Below are 12,794 nucleotides of genomic sequence, written 5' to 3'. Positions count from 1 at the left end.
GAATCTGTCCAGCAAACAAGCTGAAACTCAAAAGAAGTGGGTGGATTTTTTATTTTATTTTTGTAAACTGTTAGGCTAATGTTATGGATGTTCAGATGTTTCTCTTTCTTTCTCCTCACATCATGTTATTTCAGCAATGACAAAAAAAAAAAAAAAAAAAAAAAACAGTATTTCTCCTCCATCGCCATCCAAACTCAATATTCAGTGGCATTTAAAATTCCTGGCTTACTGTCTCATCTGCTGTTTCTTTTATTTCTTTGTATTGTAAGCAAGAATATCTCGATTGTGATAAAAATGTCACCGGATTGTTCCTACCTTTAGCATTGTTTGTGTTGCTCGAGATGTTGGCACTGTACTATTTCAACCCACAGGGCTGAGGTGCAGGTGTGGCAAAGCCTCACATCTGTTCCCCAACACCTCCACCTTATTATGCCAAACAATGACTTGCACCAAACGCTTCACAAGACTCACAATCCTCAGGGACAGCAATGCATTGTGGGAGATTTAATCACTGGCAGAGGCTCATGCAGAAGGAGGCAGGTTGTTCTTTTGTGCAAGAACTGAGGCGACTTTGACATTTTGAGAAAGACTGACGTTTAGGACACATTTACATAAGGACAAAGCCTAGAGAACTGAAGAGAACAGTACAGAGAGACAGAAAATGTTAAATGTCACTTAATTGAGCCGCTTTGTGCTGTCTGAAAAGTTTTAATTGTGTAAAACAAATCAAATCCCTGCTATGTTGAGTGTACATGGATTGTCAGACAGTGATGAATGGCTTCTGTAGAAAATATTCAACATATAGTGGCTTTACACAAGGGCAAGTGTCACTTGCATTTCTATTCATGCTTATAAAGTCTGTACAGTAAGAATAATGCTTGTCACAGCCAAGCTGTCAGGATAGACAGCATATTTAATTTCATCTGAATGAAAACAATGCTTAGTGGGACATAAATTATTGCTCAAAAGTTTGGTTTTTGTACAATTTGTCAAAGTCTCACCCATGCTGCATGTAATTAATCCAAATACTTAATGATTTAATTAAAAAAATTGAGATTACAATTTAAAAGGGCGGCGTGGTGGCGCAGTGGGTAGCGCTGTCGCCTCGCAGAAAAGTCGGTCGCTGGTTTGAGCCTCGACTGGGTCAGTTGGCATTTCAGTTGGCGAGCCAAAAAGAAAATGAATGAATTTAAATAAAAATCAGCACCTCCAAATCTGTGGCCATAGTGTAGAGATCTGCGCGGGACTGATTTATTTTAGTCCCGCTCCCGGCAGGTTTTATTCCGCACCCGACCGCTCCCACTGTATTTTCAGCCTTTGTTCACCTGTTGCCTACTTAGAATCATTTTCTACCCAAACGTTCCACTATAAATTTAGGTCTGGTTTTCCAAATCTCACGTTTAAGTTGGGTATACTACCAAAAGAGAGAGATAACAGATAAAACTGTAGGTTGTGCAAGGATTGTAGGCTAAAAAATTTTGTTTTCCCCTTGTGATGAGAATTGAATTGAATTAAACATAAGTGCCGTGTGACGTGCGCTGAGGTTTGTGGCTTTACAAATATTCACACTCAATATCAGTGCTTAACTTGTAAATTGCGAGGTCCAGGAACAGATTGGGGTAACGAATCCGGCATGTTACTAGAGGAGGGAGAGGTGTTGCGGATGAAAGTGAAGCTCGGGGGGGCTGGGGGTTTGCAGTGGTGTCGTGGACAAAAGTGAAAAGGGTTAGGGAGTCATGGAAGAAAGTGGAGAGTGGGGCAGGGGTACGTGTGAGGAGGGGAATCGGTAAAATGCCATGGTGCTCAACTGGAAAAAGGTGGCCTACCATCTCCAGGTTGAATGAGAGTGCTTGCCTGATGTTGAGTTCAGGTATCTTGGGGAAGTGAGGGATAGATGGAACATGAGTTTGACAGGCGGATCAGTGCAGTGACTGCAGTAATGCAGTCCAGTGGTAATGAAGTAGCTGAGCTGAAAGACAACGCTCTTGATTTACTGGTAAATCTACTAGGGGTGTCAAAATGAATTGTTTCTTCTGTGCACCGCGAATCAGACGCGGACAATTCGGTATCAGTTTAGTAATAATCATAACCGGTTATTATGTACTGACGTCATTTATCTCATATGCGCTATGTCGCCATAGCTTACTATGGAGAGGGAGGCGAGCGTGAGTGTTTACAACGCTCCAACTACTTAACGCAGAAACTGTGTACAATTTAATTGCGTGTGTGTTTGCTGGACAGTCTTTTACTCACACTGAACAGCAGAAGTCCCAATTTCACAGCGATTGAGAGAATAAAAATAAACTTCATTTCTCTCTCTCACTCAATGTGGCATATTTGACCGGCTGCGTGACTTTTCCTCTTCTCTCGGCTGTTACAGCGATACTTCTGAATACAGACATGAGCGCGCAAGTTTTCTTCACTGCGTCTATCATGGATCAGCTGTGATCGCCGCTGCAGTGTTGCCAGATGTAGCTGACTGACTCCAACCCAAAAACTATCCAAACCCCACCGAAATGCCTATACAAAAGCACCCAATCTGGCAACGCTGTGCCGCTGCTGTTTATCAGTGTCACTCATCAGTGAACAGCGCCTGTGAAGTAAAATATAAAATTGTGTATGTAAAGCATTGTCAATGCACGTTGATGCACCGAGATATCAAATTGAACCGAATCGATAGTATGATAATCGTAACCGAACAGTGAGACCAGTGTAGGTTCACACCTCTACAGTCTACGTTCCTACTCTCACCTATGGTCATGAGCTTTGGGTCTTGACCGAAAGGACAAGATCTTAGATACAACTGGCCGAAATGAGTTTCCTTCACAGGGTGACAGGACGTATTCTCAGAGAGGGAGATACCCTAACCCCGGAATAACTGGGAGTATAGCCGCTGCTCTACCACATGGCTCAGCATCTGTTTCAGATGCCCCCTGGACCAGATGCCTCCTGTTCCAGATCCCTCCTGAAGCCTGTTGAAATGGTTTAATATCTGTTCCAAATGCCCTCCATGTCCCACCAGGAGGAAGACCCAGGGTACGGAGTGACTATTTCTCTTGGAGTGCATGGGAATGCCTCAAGATCCTCCTGGAGGAGCTTGAGAAAGTATCTGGGGAGGAGGACATCTGGGGTTCCCTTCTGACTTTGCTGTCCCCGTGAACCTGATTTTTAAGTTGTTTTAAAGGGCACCTAGAATATGCCTTTTTCCAGATTTAACATAAGTCCTTTGTGTCTCCAGAATGTGTCTGTAAAGTTTCAGCTCAAAACACCCATCAGATTTTTTATTATACCTTTTACAAGTTTCTATTTTATACCTTTTAGAATCAGGTGGTGGTTTTGTTGTACTGTGACTTTAAGGCTAGTCCTCCCCGCCCACCGTTTCTACTTGCCTTTCAGCGTGCCTTAATCTCCTCCCTCGGCTGCCTGAGACAACAGACAGACATAAAGGAAGTCTTTATCTCATGTAACATTTGTGAGAAATCTTACAGTAAGAACTTTGCCAATGAGTATTTGATTCGTTTGTTGTGGATTTGCAATGATGAGTCACACACAATGTCGTTACAAAGTTCACGCACACACACAGATACACACACATACACAGCGCAGACAGTGCGCGCGCATTTAGCTTTGCACTCTTTTTGCACGCAAATGTGACAGGATACAGGTTAATATCCACTGCTGTATGAATATCTGTTATGTTAATGTACAAAATAAAGCTGATTTAACGTCCACAAAGCGGGATTGAAGCGTCTTCTTTTATAATTGTTCTGACACACGGTTGTGCTGATGAAGTAAAGCTGAAGTAAATCGCTGTAATTCATTACACACATGCTCTGTTTTAAAACATTTTAAACTTGTAAAACTCACTCTTGATCACATCTGATGATGATTGATGATCCTAGCGAACTGAACAGACCTTATATTCCCGGTTGTTTTGTGCTCGTTCTCTCTTGTTGGTATGATTATACACATGACTAACGGGACATGTTAATACGCAGCTGTCAATCAATTTGGTGGGTGGGGAAACCGCATTCACAGCAAGGAGGTCGCTGGTTCGAGCCCTGGCTGTGTCACTTGGCATTTCGGTTTCCCCGTACTGGGTTGCAGCTGGAAAGGCATCCACTGTGTAAAACATATGCTGTAGAAGGTAGCGGTTCATTCCACTGTGGTGACCGCTGATTAATAAAGGGACTAAGCCAAAAAGAAAATGAATGAATGATCGTTTGTATACTTCCATCTGAAACAATATATTTAGTAGATGAGTGGCAATTCTCAATTCTCGTAGCAATTTGAATGATTTAGTCAAACTGATGTAATCAGAGAGTGACCCCAAATGCAGAGGCAAATGGTTACACTTTGACTGAAGATTACCAAAACACAGATTTTTTTTCAGTGGATTAACTTGCATGGATTAACTGTTCGCCTAAAGAATAACAATCATTCATTCATTCATTTTCTTTTCGGCTCAGTTCCTTTATTAATCAGGGGTCACCACAGTGGAATGGACCGCCAACTTATCCACCATATGTTTTACGCAGCGGATGCCCTTCCAGCTTCAACCCATACACTCTCATTCACACATACACACTACGGTCAATTTAGTTTATTTAGTTCACCTATTGCGCATGTATTTGGACTGTGGGGGAAACCGGAGCACGTGGAGGACATGCAAACTTCACACAAAATTGCCAACTGACCCAGCCGGGACTCAAACCAGCGACTTTCTTGTTGAGAGGCAACAGTGCTAATCACTGAGCCACCATGATGTACTTCCGAATGAAAGGAAATTTTAAGTGAGGGGTGGGGCTTTCTTTTGCACATAATTTTCTCATAGCAAACTAACAGTAAGAGGGGCGTGGTTAAGAATATTGTCGGCTGAAGCCCTCAAATTGACCTCACAAGACAAGGACCGCCACTTCAAACGCAGAAGTAAATGGACAGACTTTGATTCAAGATTAAACATTTCTTTCACTAAAGAATATCAATGTGGGGTAGTCAAATAAATGTTTGTAAATTTTGATTTCACATGGACATTAAACTTTAAATTGCACCATAGCAACCTAGCAACACCAGATAATCTAGGAAATGCATAGAAACATCTTAGCTTGACTTAGTTCTTGATTTAATTTCGCTCATGTTTAAACATGTCACTATGTACTTTTATATTCATGCTTGACTATAAGAAGACCATGTTTAAGCAATTCTTGAGATCTGGTGTTAAACCCCATTAGACTAAGCAGCAGTTGATGAAAGACAAAAGCTCTGCCTCTGTTCCGTTTGTACTGAATGAGGGTTAAGCTTGTATACCTTCGCGCTTATGAAAGTGACAGGCCAAATTTGATTCTTTTATGGGCTCTGACTGCCCCTCATTGACTCACAATGGAAAGGATATAATTTTGCAGATGTTGGTGAAAAAGCTCAAATGTCAGCCTCTTTTCAGACTGCCAGAGCTGCCTTAGTCCAGGGATGAATAATGGATCAGTCACCTTTGTCTACTGCTGAATATTCTTACATAAACACAAAGACTCATAAAACGTACAAAAGAGCATCTAATTCATCTTTTAGTGCTCAGATCAAACGTGGCGATAACTCGGCCTGTGTTTCTTAACGACAGGCAGGTAAATGAAGAACACCTTTGTGCTGCTTCTGTCTCTTGTGTTCAGAACAAACCTCGGATTTACTTGACTGCTGTCTTATGTGTTTCACCTGCTATTTTGTTAAAATGGACACCCATATGAAAGCCTGCAAGGGAGTTCAAGGAGTGCATAAACCAGATTTTGGGTAGTCATATTCATTCATTCACTCACTCATTTTCCTTTCCAGTAGATGCCCTTAGAGCTGCAACCCATTCCCCTCACTGGGAAACACCCATACACACTCATCCACACACATACACTATGGCCAATTTAGTTTATTCAATTCACCTTTACCACATGTCTTTGGACTGTGGGAGAAACCGGAGCACCCAGAGGAAACCCACGCCAACACAGGGAAAACATGCAAACTCCACACAGAAATGCCAACTGACAGAACCAAGGCTCGAACCAGCGCCCTTCTTGCTGTGAGCGACCCACTGCGTCTGTGATGTCCCTAAAATGATATTATTATTTATATTAAATGAGCGAAACGTCAATTACACCCATATCTTGGTGTGTGAAAATTGAGCCCGTACTTTAACATGTTTACTGCATCTACAAGTTTGTGGATTGCAAAATATCAACTATGATATGGAAGATTTTTATCTTATTGAGAATCCAGTAAATTGAGAAAAATGAACAACTAATTCATTTTGGGCAGGTTTTAAAATGTCACTTGGCTGGAAACTTTTCTTGGACCTGGCAGCCCTGTCCTTCACAGAAACAATTAAATATATTTCTCATTGTTAGTAATGACTTCAATTTGGGTCTTTTCCTCACCTGAAATTATACTGCATGACTTCTAAAATCATATTGATTAATTGGTTATTTGATGCTGCTTTACGGTGTATTCCTCTTTCCTTTTTGTTTTTAAGCTAGACTGCATATGTGTTATTATGTAGTGTAAAAGAGAAGCATTAATATTCCTCCGCAAGATGAAGCAGCAAAACAGGCTATCTCCTTGAAAGTGACAGAATGTTTAATTCCTCCTGAGGACTTAAAACCCACAATCAATTTGTACATAAAACATGGCAAAGAGAATGGGACAACTGCATAAATGATGAATTACATGAAATTAATAAATGAAAATAAATGAAATACATTTAGCAACTTATAATTTTGAGACCAGGCATAATTAAACTGTCTATACTAGATGTTGAATTGGACATTCTAGATTGACACATTTATATTTACTGAATAACGAAGCACCACCTAAATGTGATTACTGCCAGGCTGCCATAAAACATATTTTGTTGGAATGTGGAAGTATTAATACCTTTAGACAAAATTCTTTTAAGGAGAGTACTTTGATAGACATTTTTAAAAAGGTACCACCAGGAAGAATCTTAAATTATTTATCAAAAATTGAACTGAAAAATCATATTTAACTTAATATATTTTTGTGTCCAAGTAACTTTTTATTGTAATATGAATTTGCTTTTATCATGTAATATTTTTTATGTATATCCATTTTGCCACGAAATATCCATAAGTTGCTGATGTGGCAATAAATAAACAATAAATAAATATTCCTCTGCACATCTCCATTTGTGTTCCATGAAAGATAAAACAGATCAAGATTAATTTTACCTATGGAATGTTTTTTAGAATCTTTTGCTTGACGTTTAACAAAAGGACTTTATTCATTTTGTCTCTGCACTCAAAAAGTCATTAAAAATTTGCATAAATAATAGAATGTCTTAAATTCACAAGACAACCACACAGAGATAATAACATGTTTCCATAAAACCTTTAAGAGTTTTAAGAACATCTGTGCATTTTACAATAAGGTTTGCACAATCCCAAATCTTAGTCAATGTTAATTTTAACATCTAGGCTGGCACGTTGGATCAGTGGTTAGCACTGTTGCCTCACAGCAAGAAAGTTTCTGGTTCAAGTCCCGGCTGGGCCAGTTGGCATTTCTGTGTGGAGTTTGCATGTTCTCCCCGTGTTGGTGTGGGTTTCCTCGGGGTGCTTTGATTTCCCCAAAGTCCAAATACATGTGCTATAGGTGGATTGGATGAACTAAATTGGCCGTAGTGTATGAGAGTGTGTGTAAATGTAAGGGTGTATTGGTGTTTCCCAGTACTGGGTTGCAGCTGGAATGGCATTCGCTGCGAAAAACATATGCCGGAATAGTTGGCGGTTCATTCTGCTGTGGTGACCCCTGATAAATAAGGGACTGAGCCAAAGTAAAATGAAAGAATGAATGCGTTGTAACACCTACTTGTACTGTATGTTGAGAAAATGGAAACCTTTAGGCAGTCTGTTAAAGTAGTATTTTGTTTCCAGAATGATTGGTCATGGTTGACTTCTACTTCCAGTTGACGTTCACCATTGACTTCCATAGAATTTTTCCCCTTACAATGGAAGTCAATGATGACCATCAACTATTCAGATGCCAACATTTCTTCAAAACATCTTCATTTGTGTTCAATGGTAGGAAGAAATTCATGCAGGCTTCAAACAAGTGTAAGGGAAATATAAAATAATACAAATCCATTGCTTATGTTATAATGTTGATAAGTGGATTAAATATTCATTCATTCATTCATTCATTCATTTAGTCCTTTTATTAGTCAGGGGTTGCCACAGTGAAATAAACCGGCAACTTATCTAGCAAATGTTTTACTAGCTGATGCTATTTCAGCCGCAATCCTGCACAGGGAAACAGCCATACACTTTTGCATTCACACACATACACTATGGCCAATTTAGCTTGTTTAATTCACCTATAGCGCATGTCTTTGGGCACCCGGAGGAAACCCATGCCAACACAGGGAGAACATGCAAACTCCACGTAGAAACACCAACTGGCCCAGCCGGGGCTTGAACCAATGACCTTCTTGCTGTGAGGTGACAATGCTAACCACTGAGCCACCGTATCACCCTAGATTAAATATTGTAAAGTGTTATTATTATATTTACACAATTCTGAAACTGTACTTTTCCGAACGTTTCACTGGAATGTTAATTGGCGAAGCTAAAGTGATACGTCTATCCTGGCATTGCTGTGAAGCACATTATGATTTTACCAAGTATGAAGCGATCCTGGATTAACATCTATGTTGATCCTGGAACATCATTTTTGTTCGAAAATATAATCTATATCTGTTTCCTACCCCTAAACCCAACCATAACTGTAAAATATTCCCAAAATCAGAGGGGAATAATAGTTTGAAAACAATCATGTAGAAGTGCATAAATCTAATCATAAGCCAAAACTTAGCAAAAACAGTACAGGCGAATTACCAGTTTGTAAACATTCAGGATGCGCGTACATCAAAGTCGCGTACATTGAACACTAGCATTTACAGCGAGGGAATGACATCCGATGCGGTACAGAGTTTGTTGTATTAGAGATGAGTTATATTGATTACATATATTATATTATATATATATATATATATATATATATATATATATATATATATATATATATATATATATATATATATATATATATATATATATATATATATATATATAATATATTATATATAAATATATATAATATATTATACATATATATATATATATATATATATATATATATATATATATATATATATATATATATATATATATATATATATATATATATATATATATATTATTTACATAATTCTTTTGTGAGCGGCGTTCGTCTGACAGGTCCATTCGCGACAGCACCCTCCCAATGGATATTGGATAAGATGAAATGGCCAAGCATCTAGCACCAAATATACAACTCATCTCATTGAAACCCCAAGAGATTTTACAAGAGAGAAGTTAATGGCCTACAAGTCTTTGGATGCCAACAATTTTGTTCTGTGTGGTCATTTGCAAGAAATAATGTTCCCTGATCCCCAGATTCAAAACTTTGTAGTGCTAAAAACCAAGGTTCTGCCTAGCCAAGACAAGGAAAAAAGACAGAACTGTACAAGGCCTGGGTAATCAACAACAAGCAAAACAACTGGATTCTGACAGCCAACTGCACCTGTACAGCAGATTATGTGAACTTACACTTTTACATTTAAGCATTCAGTGTCTGCAGTTTAATTAGTTTAATTTATCATATTTAACTGTCTTTGCTGCAATCAAAAACGAGTAATGTGTATGATTCAGCATAGCGTGAACTTACCTGATATAAAATGAGAACTGCAGAGTCCAGCATTCTTAATTAGGTCCTCACTCGATTCAGCTCTTCTGATGGCTGTTAGCTAAAGACGTCTGTGGTTGGCATTAAAAGCAGTGTGGTGTATGGTAAAATTTAATTTCGTATTCTGGTATCCTACCGCACAACACAATATGTTTGCTATTGCAACTGGTCATTTTTTGCAACCAGTATGCACCTTTGAATCCGTGTGACGTAGGTTGGTAATTCCCCTATATATATGCCTTAATTCTGATTGGCTGATTAGAATGTTGTACCAGGATCAACATAGATGTTAATCCAGGAACACGTCCTACTTGGTGAAATCAGGTTGGCATTGCTGTGACAGTGCAAAAATTTGATCCAAAAACTATCAGCAGACTCTCCAAAGCCAGACATGTAAATTCAACAGTTCTAATAAAAACCTGTTGCCCTACACCAAACACCTGCTCTCTTTGCCCCGAACCTGGATAGCGATCATTTCAAAATGACATGTTCCGTGGGACTCCAAGACACCTTATCTCCTCTCTCTGAACAAACTGCCATTCATTCCCCCATTCTCCTGCCCTAAAATATCGAAATATATAAATAAAAGAAAGAAAGAAGAGCAGCCAGGGCACATTGCATACACTGAGCGCACTCCCTTTCATTTGGTTATTGTGCAAAATAGCTGTGCAATATTTTTTTTTGTCAATGGTTTACTCTAAAAGCTTTTCCCTCTGTCAGTATGAAAGGAAAGCAATAAAGGTCTTTCAATGGGCATGAATAAAAACCAGGGAGAACAGAGGGGAGCCGCTGGGGGTTTGGCCGAAGGGCTTCTATTCTTTAGCTGGTAATCAAATTGAAGCTGAAATGAAATGGAGGTTTCTTATGAAAATAGCCTTTGTTGACTGGAAGGCTGGTAATTCATAAACAATACGTACGGCTTTTGTGAGCATAATAACATATTCATGCTCTCAGAGAAAGGGAAGGAAGGGGAGAGAGAGAGAGAGAGAGAGAGAGTGAATAAAGGGCTACAGGGGTTTGGCTTTCGTTTCTGCCTGATGTTACTCTGTCACCTCTCGATTTGTCTCTCTATCTTATTCAGCTTCGCACTGTCATTTTCTCTCTCTCTCTCTCTCTCTCTCTCTCTCTCTCTCCATAACTTCCTCACCATTGGCTTTTGCTGTTTGACAGGAGCAGTTGGTGTTCGGAGGCAGAGAAATGAACTGAATCCAGACTCTCAGCGCTGGATTGGAGACTTTCAGCGAGTTGACTTTTGAGGGGACATGGACAGTGGATGTATTTGCTGGAATCAATAGGATTTTTTGGTGGTGGAGAAACTGGACGTTACTTTTCTCGTCCACCTTGGAAGGAAGGAAAGCTCAAGTTTGTCCTCTGCGGATGGTGAGTAGGAATTATTTTGACAGCTCTTACTTTTTATGATGTCACAGGAATTAATGAGTAACCTGGGCTGCAATTATGGATTAAATAACTGTTGACGAAGATGCAGTGTCATATTCTAAGTCTCTGTGCTGCTGTGATGTAATGTTCAGTGTTTTTGCTTTAACTCTGATCATCCTTAAGGAATGTCAGGCATTCAGCTGGTTTTTTTATAGCCTGATTGACTTCACTGAGGTAAAGTTGGTTTATATTCGCACATTCGGACTTCCTCCTTAATAATATCATTTCAGAAAGGTACTCTTTGCAAATTCTAAATGGTGAAATTATATTAGCAGTCTATCAATGTACAACATTGTTCACAGGCAAATAAATAATGCTAATGTTTTGAAGTCATACTTACATGTGATTTATGATGGAATATTCAAAGTAGCAAAAAACTGGGAGCATGTCACAATGAATGAATGAACGACTGAACGAATGTGCGAATATAAAGCCAACTTTACTTCAATGTTCACTTTTACCTGCGCCGTTTCATCGGATGGCTCGTTAGCATGCATGCAAGTGATTTACATCTTTGTTTTGGTGTTAAGTTGGTGTAAAGTTTTGGAATTAACCCAACCAATTGGGTTTGTACATGTTTTTTTTTAAACAATGCAGCATTTTTTGAGTGTATTATATATTAACATTGAATTTTACTTAGCACCTAGCATCCGCCAACAAATGTTATGTTTAATAGATACAGTTGAAGTCAGAATTATTAGCCCCCCTGTTTATTTTTTCCCCCCAATTTCTGTTTTAACGGTGAGAAGATTTTTTTCAACACAATTCTAACCATAATAGTTTTAATAACTCATTTCTAATAACTGGTTTATTTTATCTTTGCCATGATGACAGTAAATAATATTTGACTAAATATTTTTCAAGACATTTCAAGACATTTAAAGGGTTAACTAGGATAATTAGGTTAACTAGGCAGGATAGGGCAATTAGACAAGTTATGATGGCTTGTTCTGTAGACTATCAAAAAATTAGCTTAAAGGGAATAATAATTTTGACCTTAAAATGTTTTTTTATTAAAAACTGCTTTTATTCTAGCCGAAATAAAACAAATAAGACTTTCTCCAGAAAAAAAAAATATTATCAGACATACTGTGAAAATTTCCTCCCATTCTGTGAATTTCCTTGCTTTTTTGAACATCATTTGGGAAATATTTTTAAAAAGAAAAAAATTAAAGGGGGGCTAATAATTCTGACTTCCACTATATATAATAGAAGAATAAAACAAGGCTACATTTGGGTCATCAGGAAGATTAGACAGACTTCATGTGTGTCTTCATTAAGTTTTGCCTTTTTAAACTATTCTAAGACATCTGATAACAGCACAAATCTAGCCCTGTTTTAGATGTCTTTTGGACATCTTTTAAACATTAAAAAATGCTTGCTGGCCAGTGTCATGTTGTGCATACTTGTAGTTTTGTATATATACAGTCTGTAGCAGACAATTCTGTGTCAGAATAATAGCTTAAAAATGAGAAATATGAAGTACAGGCAATTACACAAGAAGAAGTGAAGGAAAAAGGAGGAAAAGCAGAAGATAATAATAATAATAATAATAATAATAGTAATAATATATATACAGT

The sequence above is a fragment of the Danio aesculapii genome, chromosome 1 (assembly GCF_903798145.1).
Source record: "Danio aesculapii chromosome 1, fDanAes4.1, whole genome shotgun sequence".
Classification (NCBI taxonomy): domain Eukaryota; kingdom Metazoa; phylum Chordata; class Actinopteri; order Cypriniformes; family Danionidae; genus Danio; species Danio aesculapii.
This window is presented reverse-complemented; position numbering follows the sequence as displayed.